At 47.2% G+C, this 16,577-nt stretch overlaps 1 protein-coding gene and 1 pseudogene across 11 annotated transcripts in view; both read left to right on the forward strand.

Annotated features, from left to right (window-relative positions):
* The window catches only part of COBL (cordon-bleu WH2 repeat protein), a 310,332-nt gene that overhangs the window by 41,491 nt on the left and 252,264 nt on the right, over positions 1-16,577 (forward strand). The gene's annotated exons all lie outside the window — the stretch shown is intronic.
* On the forward strand, positions 15,176-15,996 carry LOC129489922 (ribosomal protein uL30-like; annotated as a pseudogene).

Consider the following 16,577-nt stretch of genomic DNA (forward strand, 5'->3'; position numbering starts at 1 on the left):
GGCAGAGGGAAAAAACCAGGAGGATGGAGGGGACTTGTGCCTCAAAATTTGGATACAAATTCAGCCTTGTTCTTGCCTCTCCCTCGGGTCCTTTGCAGGAGGGCAGCCTGGACACTGTGCAACTGGCCCCTCCACAGCCAGCCCTTGGGCCTCTCCCCTCCAACCTGCAGGGGAGACCCCTCTCTCATGTGCAGAGCAGAACAAACATGGAGCTGCTCCGTGTGCGTCCCTCACCTGTCCTGAGCCTCTCCCATCCTCTTCAGCCCTGTCTTTGTTGCTTCTCACTGCGCTGTCTCCCTGGAAGATGGGGGTTCAGGCAGCAAAGAGCTGAAATGCACGGCCAGATGATTTGTATTTTAATTTGTTAACATCGGTGTTTCCCACTTCAGACAAAGCCATGTATGTACAAATGCAGACCTAAAAATCAAATCAAATGATAGTTATCAGAGAATTCTTTTTACTGAAAGCATCTTAGAAATCCCTGAAAGTATCTCAGATTCCCAAATGCTGATCTTCTATCTTTTATTTTAAAACATGACTGGTTTACAAAAATTAATACTTACACTGGTGTTTTCTAGAATACGTCTGTTTTACAAGGTGTGGCATCCCTGAACTTGGAGTTTTCATATGAAAGTCATTTGTTGAATGAAAATCCTCCACTGCACAAATAGGAAAGGACATTTTGAGCCTATGCACAAAAGTATGCTTAATGATGGGCTAGAGTATTTCAGCTGAGCTCCTGAGGCTCAGCCTTCCATAGTAAAGTCACTGCATCTATGAAAAAATGGTCTTCTCTGCCCAGCACCAGACATCCACTCTGTGGGGTACAATTCTTTCCTTCTTTCATGGATAATGAATGGTCAGCTTGGCTGGTTTCTTTGAAAGCAAAGACTAGGAAGTGGAATGCGGTCAGGAGCCTGTTGTGTTGATGGGGCAAACAAAGAGGAGCTCACCTAGAGCTGCCGCAGGACCATGCCCAGGAGGACACATTCAAGATTCTGGCAGTGATACAGTCAGCACTGGGGGACAAGGGACAGGGTGCTCTTCTCCTGCGAGCAGGGAGGGTCGTGTGCAGTGTGTTTGGGAGGGAAGGTGTGTTTGGGAGGGAAGGTGTTGCAGCAAGGCTGGGTGTGAGTTTGAAGTGCTGTGTGTGTACACTGTGGGGAGTGAAGCGGGAGGTGGCCCATGCGATGCACGGCTGGCAGCTGCAGGTCCTGTGCTGGGGAATGGGAGCAAGGGCCTCACTCAAGGCATGGACTGGGGGGAACTGTGAGCATGCTGGTATTTGAAGCTATGATGTCCTGTGGTCCAAGGAGAGCATTACAGGGAAGGGAGGAGAGCCCAGAACAGATGACTGAGGAAGATCGCATTTGATGGCTGAGGGGGACCCAACTGCTACAGGGGGAGTTGGTGTCACCAGAGAAAACAGCACTGAGTACATGGACTGCGGCGGTTCGATGACACTTCAAAATATAAACACCTAAAATAGGCTTTATGAGGTGTTAGCATTCCCAAAACACTGAAGTGTATAAGTATTTTGGGAATTGTATTTAATTATTGAACAATTTAGGCAAGTTAGCTATTTTCAAATAGGTAAAATTAGTTTGTCTCTGTGGTAGAACTTGTCATTCATTTTTAGAATCTTGAGTTCTAAATGCCAGATAGATCCAGCTGCTATAAATATGCTGCAGATGTAGCTGTCCAGTCACTCAGACAGGCAAGAGCTGATTATTGAGGACAAATTTTCAGTCTGACGGCAGAAGCAGGTGTCACAAGGTAAGTCAGCTTCAAGCCTTCATTCCCTGATGTCAATGATGATTTCCTTAGGAATGTCACTGCAGATATGGGTTTGTTTTTGTTTTTTGGTAAATGCAGAATTTTAGATAGTGGTAGCTGCTGTTCACCCCACATACCTTTGTAACAAGCTAGAATATACATTAAAAATTCACAAAGTATGCAGCTTCGTATTTTGAGATAACTTTCTTTTCTTTTTTTTTTTTTTTTTTTTTTCTGTTTGAGATGGAGTCTTATTCTGTTGCCCAGGCTGGAGTGCAGTTGCATGATCGCAGCTGACTGCAACCTCTGACTCCAGGTTCAAGCGATTCTCCAGCCTCAGCCTCCCAAGTAGCTGGGATTACAGGCATGTGCCACCATGCCCGGCTAATGTTTGTATTTTTCGTAGAGATGGGGTTTCACCATGTTGGCCAGGCTGATCCTGAACTCCTGACCTCAAGTGATCCTCCCACCTTGGCCTCCCAAAGTGCTGGGATTACAAGCGTGAGCCACTGCGCCTGGCTTTGAGGTAACTTTTCAGTGCCCTATTATTTGACTTTTATTCCTTAAGAAGAGAATGATGTTTTTGTTGTTGTTGTTGTTGTTGTTGTTGGTATTGTGTTCCATAGATGAAAACTCAGACATAGAGAGGGGAAGAAATGACTGGACCTCTGTACTATTAAGTTGTCTTTACCTGCAGATAAGAGCAGAATTGTGACCCTAGAATCGTGAATTACATGTCTTAGCCCACTGGCTTGTCTTGGGCTTTAATTTAGACATGGGGAGACTCCCAAAGTACAGGCTTTGGTGTGGAAATGCCAGAAAAACATCATTTGAAGAAATGCCTCAGGCCCTGTGTGTCCAATTTGTTGCAATCCTTTGCCTCTTTGAGTGTTTTAGAGGTCCAAGCACAATTTCACTGATATTTTCAGATCTAGATTGGAACTTGAAGAGCCATGGATTAGTCTCTTTCCTGAGTGTGCATGTTCCCCATATTCTGAATTTTCCTTTTTGTCTACGGCCATACCACCCTGAACGTGCCTTGATCTCGTCTGAATTTTCCTTTTTAAAGCTCCAAATTTAAATGATTTTTTTCTTGCATCGCCCATGATGGAGTGTTAAATAGGGAGATAAATATTGATGATTCTTCTAATTATAACTGTTTTATAGTTCTGGCTTCCCTGGAGTGAGAATAATAGAGTAGTTGATGAGGATTGCCTCTTGGAATCGGACTGCCTGGGATGAAACATACACTATGAGTTGTGAGACCTTGCCAAGTTATTAAAACCCAAGCTCAATATTATAATCTGCAAAATGGGGATAAAATCTAGCCTACTGGAAAAAAATCATACCTTGAGTGGGGTGTACTTGCATGAAACAACAGGGAGCGGAGGGAACTGAAGCTTGCAATAGTAGAAACCATGTGCCCTGATTGGCACTGAGGATTGCTCACTTAGTTAAATGAGTGAGTTTAAAATGTTAAATGTTTAAAAAGTATGCATTTACATGTATTGAGCAATCTTTTGATAGAGGGCCATGTCCAGAATTCATTGTTTCAGTTTGTTTATTTATTTATTTATTTATTTTGAGACAGAGTCTTGCTCTGTCACCCAGACTGGAGTGCAGTGATACAATCTTGGCTCACTGCAGCCTCTGCCTCCTGGTTTCAAGCGGTTTTCCTGCCTCAGCCTCCCGAGTAGCTGGGATTTCAGGCACACGCCACCATGCCCATAATTTTTGTATTTTTCGTGGAGATGGGGTTTCACCATGTTGGCCAGGCTGGTCTTGGAACTCCTGACCTCAAGTGATCCTCCTGCCTCAGTCTTCCAAAGTGTTGGGATTACAGGTGTGAACCGCTGTGTCCGACCGGTTTCAGTTTCTTTAAGGCCAACTAAGAGCACGCAAATAATTGTGATTAAAATCTGAGTGCAGAATCCTGAAACTGATAATTTTTTCCCTCCTCAGTCTTTTTCAGTTTCCTTTCCAACACCTAAGTAAACTTATCAATTTACCCATTTTATAAAGCAACTCACCTTTGTTTTTCTTAAATATTTAATGTAGGTTTCATGAGACTCATGCTACGCTTTCTCTGTGCACCCATTACCTTCTGTAAAATTAACTAGAGGGATTAAAGCAGTTAACTGTGACTGACATAAGCAGTTTGGGGATAATGCAGTTGCCTCCTAGTGAGAATATCCCCAAACTGGTGAGAACAGAAGTGTTGGGGCTTACTAAGGAGTAGCCCACCAGCTCCAAGGACCAGCCAGTGGGTTTACAAAAAGCAATCAGGAAAGCATGGAATGAAGTGGTGCATTGAGCAGGAGCCAGTCTAGGTTCAGGTTCAGGAAAGCATGGTGTGCTCTACAAGCTTTCCTGCTTTATCCTGTGGGTCAGGAGTCAGCAGATATTTTCAGCTTTGTGGGCCCTGTGTTTCTGGTGACGACTCAACCCTGCCATTATATGGAGAAAGCAGCCATGGACAGGTGACACGCACTGAGGCTGGTGAAACAATGCACAGACTCCCCAGCATGGAGATACACCAGGCCTGGCGGCCCGTCCCAGGCATTCCTGGGAGTAGCAGGGCCTGTGCAGACCCTAAAGGTTGAAGAGGATTTAGGTTGACGCAGAGAACGAAGACTGGCTTGTCTGCACTCCTTAGCTCATGAGCCCCCTACTGTCTGTGTAGGAATAATTAAATTGAACAAAAATAAGTCAGCATTTCAGTACTATGTGCTGGGAACAAACATACATACTTGCAAATTTCTAAAATCTGATTTCTTGTGTTTTTTTTTGGTTTTGATTTTTTTTAAGTCGAATAATTAAATGTATTTTAGGCACATAGTAATTATTGAGCAAATTACCATCAAGTCAATTTTGACAAAAAAGACCTTTGGGTCTTTCAGAATTCTTTTGGCATGACTTTAGTTTCCATATTTATTATTTCCCCTTTTAGCACCTCTGTTTTCTCTAGAAATATTCTGCCTTTAAACTCCAATCTCAACGTAGCATCTGATGATGGTGATTAAATTTATGTTGTCTCTCCCAGGAATATTTGTATTTGCATTATCTGTTTATCCAGTGAAAAGCATTGTCTCTTTTAAAAATTATTTAAGTGTAAGGAAGCCGGATGTTTTTGTCTTCTGCCAAAATTCACCCTGTGTTCCCTTACCCTCTCTTCCCCATGAGGCTCCTGAGAACAGTGCCTGGCACGTAGTAGGCACATCATAGATATGTGAATGAATGAGCATATTGAGGAAATTCAGGACTCTAACCAAGAATTTGCATCTTTGGAGGAGATCTTGTTTTGAAATCTTTCTTGAACGGAACTACCACTATTCAGCACCTCAGAGCCAGTCTTGGCTCTGAGTTTTGCTGTATTTGGGCCGTATAAAGAAATCTTTCTAGAGTAAACATCTTCTATTCCCCTCTTAAAAGGGTGCATTTTATTTTGCTCCAGCCAAGCCCTGTGTGCTCAGACAGGTGTCCAGATTCAAGTCCTGTCACAGGTTATGCCTGGCAAAAATGCTCATGCAGCAACACAGGTGCTTTAGAACCTGAGTCCATTTCAGGGCATATAAATAGACTGCAGATGAAAACATGTCCGTTGGGAGCTTTTCAGAGCCTCTGTATTTTCTTAACTTGCTGACTTGATGAAGTTCAGCTAGAGGGAAGGAGAAGCTGTGCACAGGTGGGGGTGTTATTCCCTGTGTCAGTATGGCCGCCAGCAGGCTCAGGATTTTCTTTGGTGCTTTCTCCTGCCACGTCCTCAGTCAGGGACACAGAGCACCTCTTGTCTCTTGACCAGGGATTCTTGGATGGGGAGCATTGGTGTAACTGTGAACATCAGTTTTCTAATTGAGGCTGAGAAAACTAATAGAAAGCGTCTATAAAGAACCTCTCAAAAAGCAGTTTCCCTCTCCTCACTCTGGCCTTCATAAAATAGAGGGTCGTTATGGCGAAACCAAGTGGTTGTGGCATTTGCTGTCCTCTGGTTTAAGCTGAGTGTGTCTTGTGTGTTTACCTGGAAGCAGCCACGGGCAAGGAGAGCAGTGGCCGGAGCAGGGGCAGGGTTGTGACATGGAGCCCACGCTCCTGAGCACACCTCTGCCCCCCACGTCCTGCCGATGCGCCACCCAGACCTGCCTAGTGCCCGACTCTGGAGGTGAGGCACATTGTGTGGCAGTTGCATCTAGGCCCTGTGCCACTTACCAGCAGCACGGTGTGACAAGTGCTGGCCTCCCATCTCCTTCTTACCTGGGTCACTGATGCATGATGTGACTTAGGACCCCACTGCTGTACAGTTTTCTGTCCCCTGTGTGGCTGCATCCTGGCTTATTCAGCCAGGCCCCTAAAGGAAGAATGTTTGAGCCACTTCTGCCCTGCCATTGCGAGGAAAAGATCCCCAACACATGGGCTTTTGTACCCATCCTTCCTTCCCTGCAGTTTTGATCCAGCAGTTCTGAGGCTTGGTGGGGGGCTGAAATTTGGACACAGAAGCACTCCCCATCCCAGGAGTGCTTGGGGACACAGCGGCTATACAGAGCCTGCTGCAGTGGGTGGCTGGGTGCTGGCACCTTCTGGCTGGCCTCCCTCCGTCACCCGCACTTCCCTGGGGTGCACTCCCTGCTGAAGGGTTAGCACAGTTGCTCCAGCTCCAGCTGCGTCTTCTGGGGAGCCTGAATTTTTTTTTTTTTTTTTTTTGAGACGGAGTCTCACTCTGTCACCCAGGCTGGAGTGCAGTGATGCGATCTTGGCTCACTGCAACCTCCGCCTCCCGGGTTCAAGCGATTCTCCTGCCTCAGCCTCCTGAGTAGCTGGGACTACAGGAACCTGCCACCATGCCTGGCTAATTTTTATATTTTTAGTAGAGGCGGAGGTTTCACCATATTGGCCAGGCTGGTCTCGAACTCCCGACCTTGTGATCCACCTGCCTCGGCCTCCCAAAATGCTGGGGTTACAGGCATGAGCCACCGCGCCCAGCTAGGGAGCCTGATTAAGACACCTGTGTTATTTCCACATCTGCAAAAGGGAATTACTCTATGATCCACCTGCTTTGCAGGGCTGTGAAAATCACATCTCTTAAACATAGCTAACGCTGCCTCGCACAGAGTGAATGCTTAGTAACTCTTCTGCTCAGCATTCATCCGCGTTACAGGAAGGGTTGTAGGAAAGACTTTTTGAGGAGGAATTAAGTGTCCAGTGGGTAGAAGTGTCCAGTGGGTGGATGGTGAGGCTGTTAGTGAAGGAGCTTGAGGGTCCAGAGGGCAGAGCTTTGGCAGAGGCGATTTTTTCCCTCGGTGGAGGGTTACCATGGTGCAGGGTGCATTGATTGCATTTTCCTTTTAGACAAATTACTGGGAATAGTGATCATGCTCTCTTCTAGTCCTGGATCTGTTGTAACACTCATTCATAATAAAATTCCTTGTTACATATTTGCCTTCCTGGAGTGCTGAGGAAGAGATTTCTTTATTGAGAGTGGGCGAGAACAGTGCCCCAGACAGCACGTGGAACTGAGGACACCCACAGTGGACACAGCGCCTGCAGGGCAGGAGGGAGGAAGGCTGTCCAGTCCTCATCTCTACCGCCAATACCAGATACCAGGGCAGGGATCTTCCACTTGATAAGGTATTGGAGCTGTGGTCTCCAAAGTGGAGGTACAGGCCCCTGTGTGTGCTTTGTGATCCATTTGGGATAAGGAGGAAATGAATAAATTTGGGAAGAGAATGTTTATTGTATTCTTTCCAAAGTTCTTTTTTTGGCCAGGTGTGGTGGCTCACACCTGTAATCCCAGCACTTTGGGAGGCTGAGGCAGGTGGATCACTTGTGGTCAGGAATTTGAGACCAGCCTGGGCAACATGGTGAAACCCCGCCTCTACTAAAAATATAAAACTTAGCTGGGCATGGTGGCAGGTGCCTGTAATCCCAGCTGCTCAGAAGCTGAGGCACGAGAATTGCTTGAAACTCGGAGGCGGAGGCTGCAGTGAGCCGAGATTGCGCTACTGTACTCCAGCCTAGGTGACAGAGCGCAACCCTCTCTCAAAAACGAACAACAACAACAAAAAGTTCTTTTTTTTGTGTAATTTCTGTAATGTTCTCAATATACTAGTAACGTGTATAATATACTCTCAATATACTAGTAATATATATATATATATATATAAAATACAAATAAATGAATGTATGAAAACGGAAGTAGAGGCCTCAAGTCTTTGCGGATGGGGCTGTGCTGTGGAGGTTCTCTTGAGCCCCTGCTCACCAGTGCAGGTGGCTATGAGTCAGGCCCTGCGCTGGTTTTGTTCTGGCTCATCTGTGTGCCTCAGAGGGCCTGACGCTCCTCAGGCCAGAGTGCATGCCTGAATAGAGGAAAATCTTTCATAGAGTTTTTTACAGCAGGGGGTTAGGAAAGGGTACCAGGTTTGGCATTGTTAAAAATATAGAAATAACAAGGGTTTCAGATTTTTATTTACTGAAAAATCAAAGTAAATGAGATACTTATTTTTGTTGGAGGTTTTTCTTCCAACATGGGCCTTTGTGTGGCCTCTGTGTTTATGAGGTGGGAGAGTGGTGGTGAGTGGAGATTTCTGAAAACTGAGGGGGTATCTTTGATACCTTTTGGGTTTATCGCAAAGCCCTGTGGAAATCCTGACCATAATACAATGTTATATGCTTTTTATTTGTAATCGTATGTTATTAAGAAGCAGAGGGGCATTGATGTCGAAATGTAAGTTAATAGGGAATATAAAAATGAGACTCATTTTGCAAATTTGCCTTGGGACTCCTCCCAAGGGCAACTCCTCCCAACCCTGAATTGGGTTATCTCAATAAAAATGTTAGGTTTCTTGGTCTAGGTGTCCATAGCACTCAAAAAACGTGGAAAAAACTATGTGTGGGTGCTTGTGTCCTACAGTCCTTTCCTTCCGTCCATTTGTGGGAAACAGGGACAGCCCTTGCACATGCCATGTTATTTGTGTAGAAATACTTGCAAGCAGCATCCAGAAAAGCCATTTCTCACTTTGTCATTTAAAATAACAATCAGTTGATCTTTTTTTTGTTTTGTTTTGTTTTGAGATGGAGTCTCGCTCTTTTTGCCCAGGCTGGAGTGCAATGGCGCGATCTTGGCTCACCGCAACCTCTGCCTCCCGGGTTCAAGGGATTCTCCTGCCTCAGCCTCTTGAATAGCTGGGATTACAGGAATGCGCCACTACGCCCAGCTAATTTTGTATTTTTAGTAGAGATGGGGTTTTCTCCATGTTGGTCAGGATGGTCTCAAACTCCCAACCTCAGGTGATCCACCTGCCTTGGCCTCCCAAAATGCTGGGATTATGGGCTTGAGCCACTGCACCTGGCAATCAGTTGATCTTTAAAGCAAAACTAAAAAGTCAGAAATTAAGTTAATGACAGCAGCTTTTGCCTATAATACAATTAGTTTTCAGTCTATATTTTACCATATATTTAGTGTCCATACAGAAGATGAGATAATTTATCGTTTTGTAATTAATTTGCCCACATGTGATTGTTTCTTACAAAATTAAAATGTTTTAGCAGCATGTGTCACTAATTACTTAAAACATCAAAATTTGCCTTTCTGTGTAATGAATATTATTAAATATTATGTTAATCCCAAGGGGCTTTTAAGGTTGTGTATTACTGTGAAAGAAATTGTGAGTTGGAAAAAAAAATGGTAGGGAAACATCGATTTGCTGGATTACATCTGGCTGTAACTTTTGTTATAAATTCAGAGGTGTAATGGAAATCGCATATGGCTGTTTCTTTAGAATGTGAGTGGATGTACATTTTATGTGGCAAAACACCTGCCAGTCCACGTGGACAGTTGATCCACATGGACTTTGAGCCTGTCATAGAAGGCTGAGAGCCGGGGCAGGGAGGGAGGGTTGCAGAGGAACAGGCACAGGCTGCCCTGGCAGGGACGGGTGTCCGGAGAAGCCAGCCCACCTACCCACCCCTTCTTCCCCTCTGGGCACCTCAGGTGTCACGTCGTCCAGGGCTTTCTCCTGGTTGGGGTTCTGCAGGTGGCCCTGGCTGAGGGGCATGCTCTCCTTTTCACTGTCCTCTGTGCACATGTGCTTTGGGTCTTTGGACTGAGATAAGTTCTGTTCCTAGGGCTGCAAACAACCTGCCTCACCTCGACCTGTGACCTTGCTAGAGTAGAGGTGCAGCCCGTCCCCATCCAGCCTGGGGAGCCTTCTGTCCTAAGCCTGGTGGCGGTTTGCCTGGTGGGTGTGGCCGGGTGTGCTGGTGTCAGTGGCTGGGGAACAGCCCCTGCTCTGGGTTTCTCTGGAACCCAGTTCTTCTGGTTCTCCCCTCTCCACAGCTATTTAACTCCCAACCCCAACCTGCTTTCCCAGGTCTTTGAAAGCAGGTGTGGATGCAGATGCGGCACTACCCTTGTGAAGCAGCAGTGAGGCTGAAACAGATGAGCACGCGGTTGTTAAAGGACTGGGAACACACACAGAAAGGGGTCAGAAATGCCCTGAGGTTCTGCTGTGTAGACTTTCTTGAGTGGGGCATCAGAAGTGCTGCCACTGGTTGTCGGGCATCGGGCTGCTGTCGCATGCCCCTTCAGGAGGCCTTCACATTGGAAACATGAGCATGACGGACCTACTGAGGGCCAGAGGCCTCTGGGCATTCTGGGATGAGCAGGAAGCTGCACTTGACATCTAAGGCCTCTTCCATCCCACAGTTTAAAATGGCATACATTAATGGGATATTTCCTATGGATATGAAATCTAATTTCATATGCACATATGTATGAGAGAGAACAATGTAATGAACATTTGGTGTACACTCCAACATGGTATATTTTGTTTCATTGTATACCCCACTTGCCCTCTACCTCAGCTGGTGTGTTTTGATGTTATCAATGTGCATTTAAAAGCATTTTGCTCATTTTTCTTCAAATGTTAGGGGTTGCTTTTTTTTTTTTTTTTTGGAGATGGAGTCTTGCTCTGTCACCCAGGCTGGAGTGTAGTGGCGTGATCTTGGCTCACTACAACCTCCACCTCCCGGGTTCAAGCGATTCTCCTTCCTCAGCCTCCCAAGTAGCTGGGATTACAGGCCTGAGCCACCAAGCCCGGCTAATTTTTGTATTTTTAGTGGAGACCGGGTTTTGCCATGTTGACCAGGCTGGTCTCGAACTCCTGACCTCAGATGATCCACCTGTGTCGACTTCCCAAATTGGTAGGATTATAGGTGTGAGACACCATGCCTGGCCAGGGGTTGCTTTTTAATTATATTTTGTTTTGCAATTATGTAAAACATCCAACTGTTACATAGAGGTGTCCTCACTCTCTGTGCCCTGTGTGGCTGCATCCTGGCTTATTCAGCCAGGCCCCTAAAGGAAGAACGTTTGAGCCCCTTCTGCCCTGCCATTGTGAGGAACAGATCCCCGACACGTGGGCTTTTGCACCCATCCTTCCTTGCCTGCAGTTTTGATCCAGCAGTTCTGAGGCTTGGGGACTGCAATTGGAACACAGAAAGCATCTCATGGGGACCAAGCTCAGATAGACCTGGGCCGGTGTCCTGGCTCTCTTCCTCACTAGTTTTGTTGTCTTTTGACAGCTACATAATCTAGGTTTCAGTTTCATCTTCTGTAAAAGTGGAATAACAGCACCTCCCTTGTGAGCTATCATGAAAACTAGTTGGGACACTAAGAACCTACCACACTGCCAAACTCATGGTTAGCATTCCATCAACTTTAGTTATCTCCTGTCCTCATTTGAAATGGGGATCATACTCCTTATGTCAACTGTTTTTGTATAGGAATCATGTCAAAATATTTAGTAGTTGCCAAGAAAGTGTTCAATGACATAAAAATTGTGTCATTATCGGCAGCACAATCCAATAAAACCAGTCTGGCTGGTTCTCTCTCCCAGGCCTTGCTGGGCAGCCCTTGAACTTAACAGTCAGACTTGCTGGTGCTGACACCAGTGAGCTGGACAGCCACGCCTGGGAACTCTTCATCCTCCCAGGTACTAAAGCTTCAACTAAAAGCACTCAGGTGTGGGCTCCATAATTCCTCACCAAAGTGGGGACCTCTACCCACTGTGTGAGAAAAAAAAAAGAACTTTTTTTCTGTTTTATTGTCTTCGTTCATAGCCCAGGCCCTTGCCAGTACTTGCCAGGACTCCTGAAATGTTCTTCTGATTTCCTTCCTCCAGCCTCCTGCTTTCCTTATCCACCCCCCATAAAGCTGCCAAAAGCAATTTGTGAAACATATCCCACTGACCATTTATCTTACTGCTTAAAACAATCCATTCTCTCCCTCCTTCTCACATGTGGGAGTGCGTGAGTGTGAGACCTCGTGGGCCCTCCCCAGGCCTCCTGGCCTGTGTGCTCTCGCTCACAGAAGCCTAGGGCTAGACGGTGTCGCTTGCACCTTTCCCCAGTGCAGTGTAGATAACAGGTGCTGTTGAGAGGTAGGACCTGCTCCCAGGGCCACCCTCGGCTTGCGGGGGGCTTCTGGTGAGCTGGGGGAAACTCCCCAACTCCACATACCACCACTTTGTAGTAATGAGAATGTGGCTGGCGACACCTCCATGTCTCCTAACACTGCGTCAGGGCCCCACTGATGTCAGTTCCACCCATCCTGGCATGGAGACGAATCTCATCCGTGCCTCACCTTGCCCAGCTTACCTGCTGGACACTGACTTCTTTTTCCGGATGCAGCCCAGGGCTGCCACAGGTTTCGGTTCCCAGGCTCGTGGCAAGGTGGGTCTCGCTGCCCCCGGGGCCCTGCCCTGCCTCCTACCAGGGGTTGCTGGTAGGGCGTGGGCAGTGAGGGGAGTACAACTTCTTCATTATTGCCCTCTTCATCCTTGTATCCCAGCACTCACTCCACAGCCACTGAGACTGCCCTGGGACCAACTCCCCGGCCCCTGGTTCATGCTTTAATACTGGCATGTCTTCACACACATCTGTCATGTAAATCACTTTGATTGTTTACCCCAGATGTCCATGTGATGGTGACTACATGGCGAAGGTCGCTGCCAGTGCCCTGTTGGTTCACAGGCATGGCGACTTGGCGTGTTGTGACTTTACAGTGCAGCCTTCCTGTGCGCTCTTGCTCGGCTGTCCTAACCAGGCCATTTTCCCTGAGGGTCTCAGACCCAGTCCTGAGTCGCAGGAGTCCTTTCCCATGGCTACCTCGCCGTGGAACTGTTAGTCCAGTCTTACTGACTTCCTCTCTTTAGCTTCTGACTCTGACATGGTTTCTTCTGGAAACTTCCTTTTCTGACCTTCTTGGCCAGGGGCTCCCTCCTCACTTTCCTGTCACCTCCTGGGGCTCCTTTGAAGAGTCTGCCCCTCCTCTGTCCCTGCCTGAGACATTGGGGTTCCCAGGTGTGCCCCTCTCCTGCACCTCTTCTTCTGCCTTGTGTTCTCGAGGATGTGGCCTCCTGGGGCTGGGCCACTGTCAGACTCCACTTTGGCTCTGTGCCCGGAGCCAGCCAGGGCTGCTGTGCGGTGAGTGCGGTGAGCCTGGCAGGAGCGCTGCCACTGGCCGCGTTCTTCCTGCACCATCAGCACAGGCACACCCCTCTCCAGCTCCATCCCAGCCCCTCTCCCGAGTAGCTTTGGACTTGCCTGCCCAGCGGGTGCCTCACAGAACCTGGAACTTAGCGTTTCTCAGGCTGCCTTTTTTTTTTTTTTTTGAGACGGAGTTTCACTCTTGTTGCCCAGGTTGGAGTGCAGTGGCATGATCTTGGCCCACTGCAACCTCCACCTCCTGGGTTCAAGTGATTCTCTTGCTTCAGCCTCCCTAGTAAAGCAGATGCCACAACTCCCAGCTAATTTTTGTAGAGAGGGGGTTTCACGATGTTGGTCAAGGCTGGTTTCAAACTCCTGACCTCAGGTGATCCACCTACCTCGGCCTCTGAAAGTGCTGGGATTACAGGCGTGAGCCACCGCACCTGGCCCCTCAGGCTGCCTTCTTTCGACACCTCCAGGGCCTGTACAACTGGGCTTGGTGCATAGGCCAGCCATCCTCCCTGTCAGGCATCACCTCAGATTCCTCCATTCCCTGGTGCGTCAACTCTCCACCAAACATCTCATCACACTGCTGTGTTCTTAGCTCAGACGAAATCACCATTGGTGTTTTGTGTTTTGCCGTAGCTTTTGACTCTAGTCTCACCTTCATTCATTCATTGCACAGATGTTTACTGTGAGCCTGCTACTCACCAGCATTTTATGCCCTGGGAACACAGCCATGAATATGACAGGTGAGGTCTCCCTGCAACTCTGATACATTATGTTGTAGTGGGGGAGATAGACAGTAAATAAAGTATAATTTCAGGAAGTGATACTGAGTTGGAAGAGAGTTGCAGGGGCTGCAGTTTTTTTACAGGCATGTACCACCATGCCCAGCCAAGGGCTGCCGTTTTGGATGGGCTGTCAGGAGAGCTTCTTTGAGGAGGTTTTGCTGTACATGTACGCCTCTCAGTGAAGAGAGGAGTAAGCCATCTACTGTGTACAGCAGCATGTGCACATCTCCTGCGGTGGGGCTGAGCTTGGCGTGTGTGAGCAGCAGGAAGGCAGGCAATGTGGCAGGAGTAGTGGGGCTCTGGGGAGAATGGCTGGAGTTGAAGCAGGCGAGATAGGCAATGGAGAAGGGGTGTGGAGGTTTATAAAGTTCATGAGATGCCCTCAGAAGGTTTTGGGGAAAGGCAGGATGTGATCTGAGCCTACCCTCCCTATCCCTCCAGAGAAGTCATGGCTAAATGCAAGTGCCCTGTTATTGCCCTGCCTGGAATCCACTGTGGGTTTCTGCCACCTCTGGGATAAGATCCAGGCTCTGCTGCTTGGTCCCTGCACCCTTTCCATGGCTGCCCTACTGCACACTGTCAGTCCCCCGCTGCAGCTTACCTGCAATCCCAGTTCTTCACACATGCCACAACCTTTCCCATCTTCTACTGTAGAGACTCTTCCTTCTGCTAGACATGTCCTTATCCCATTCTGCAACACGTAGCTCAACCAGTGCCTCAGAATCGTCCCCTCAGGCCACTGCCCTCTGCTCCATGAGCATTGTATATGAGCCTTTTATCATGGCACAAGCGTTGGTGTCTTGTGTGTTTGTTTATCTCTGTTTCCTACCAGTGATGGACTTGCATCAGGGAGGGATCCTGTCATCCTCATTTGTGGATGTTCAGAATCTATCCCAGATACTGACCCATGGAAGATAAATAGTAAATGTCTTTTGAGTGAATGAAAGAATGAATACAAATCATGTGATCTTTCTCCTTTTTTATTTTCAATGCAAACTTTACATATTATCCTGTTCTATAAATGAAATAGACAAGAGCCACTTCATAATTTATTTTAGATCTTTAAAAATAGTATATGGTCTTGACAGAGTGAGCGCCATCTTCCCCATGTGGTAGAGTTGTGCATGATCAGTAGCTACAACTCTAGAAAGATGATGGAGCAAGAGCAAAGAAAAATCCCTTTGGTTCCAGAAAATCTTCTGAAAAGAGGAAGGCTTATCAAGTCCTCAAAGCCACCTAGGCAAAGCAGGCACTTTAGGTGAAGAAGGAGCAGAGGAAAGGAAAAGAGCTCAGGTTAAACAACTGGAATCATTCGTATATGATTCCTGGTGGCAGAAACGTGACAAGATGCGTCTCAGGCGACTAGAAGTGAAACCTCATGCCTTGGAATTGCCAGGTAACATTCCCTGGCCTTTATTGTACGCATTGAAAGGATTAATGGCATGAGTTTACTGGTGCAGAGAACCATGGCAAGACTTCGCCTAAAGAAAATTTTTAGTGGTGTCTTTGTAAAAGTCACCCCCCAGAACCTAAAAATGCTGCGTATAGTGGAAACTTATGTGACCTGGGGATTTCCACATCTGAAGTCTGCCTGGGAACTCATTTTGAAATGTGGACGAGCCAAGGTCAAGAATAAGACCATCTCTCAGACAACACAGTGATGAGGAGCACTGGGGGAGTTTTGGTGTCATTTGCTTGGAAGACCTCATTCATGAAATTGCCTTCCTGGGGAAGCATTTCCAGGAGATCTCATGGTTTTTGCGCCCTTTCCACCTCTCAGTGGCCCATCATGCTACCACAAATAGAGTAGGTTTCCTCAAGGAGATGGGCCCCACCTGGCTGTCGGGGTGAACGCATCAATCAGCTCATCCACCAGCTGAACTAGACCCAGGTGAGGCAGGGCTGAAAACTGCCCTTGGGCTGACTTTTGATGGGCCATGCCTTGCCATTTAAAAGTGCTTTTTGCAGTTACTAGTATTCCTACTAGTAACCTTGAGATTGGGTTACTCTTTTTTTTTTTTTGAGCTGGAGTCTCACTCTGTCTCCCAGGCTGGAGTGCAGTTGTGTGATATCGGCTCCCTGCAACCTCCACCTCCCAGGTGCAAGCGATTCTTCTGCCTCAGCCTCCCAAGTAGCTGGGATTACAGGCAACCGCCACTGCACCTGGCTAATTTTGTATTTTTAGTAGAGACAGGGTTTCACCATGTTGGTCAGGCTGGTCTTGAACTCCTGACCTCAAGTGATCCACCTGCCTGGGCCTCCCAAAGTGCTAGGATTACAGGCATGAGCCACCGCGCTTGGCCGAGATTGGGTTACTATTAAGGGTAACCTTGAGATTGGGAGGACAGTAGATGGAGACCTGCCGGGAGCGATGAATGCCTGATTAGGACATCAGGCTATGCATAGCCTAAGAGTTATAAGCTTAAAGATGTTGAGTAACTAAAAACTGTATTGCTGTGGTCATTTAGATGGAAATGGGGAAGGAATAATATTAATAACTGATTTCAAAAAGGTCTTGAAGATATG

This window comes from Symphalangus syndactylus, chromosome 9 (assembly GCF_028878055.3).
Source record: "Symphalangus syndactylus isolate Jambi chromosome 9, NHGRI_mSymSyn1-v2.1_pri, whole genome shotgun sequence".
NCBI classification, from domain to species: Eukaryota; Metazoa; Chordata; class Mammalia; order Primates; family Hylobatidae; genus Symphalangus; species Symphalangus syndactylus.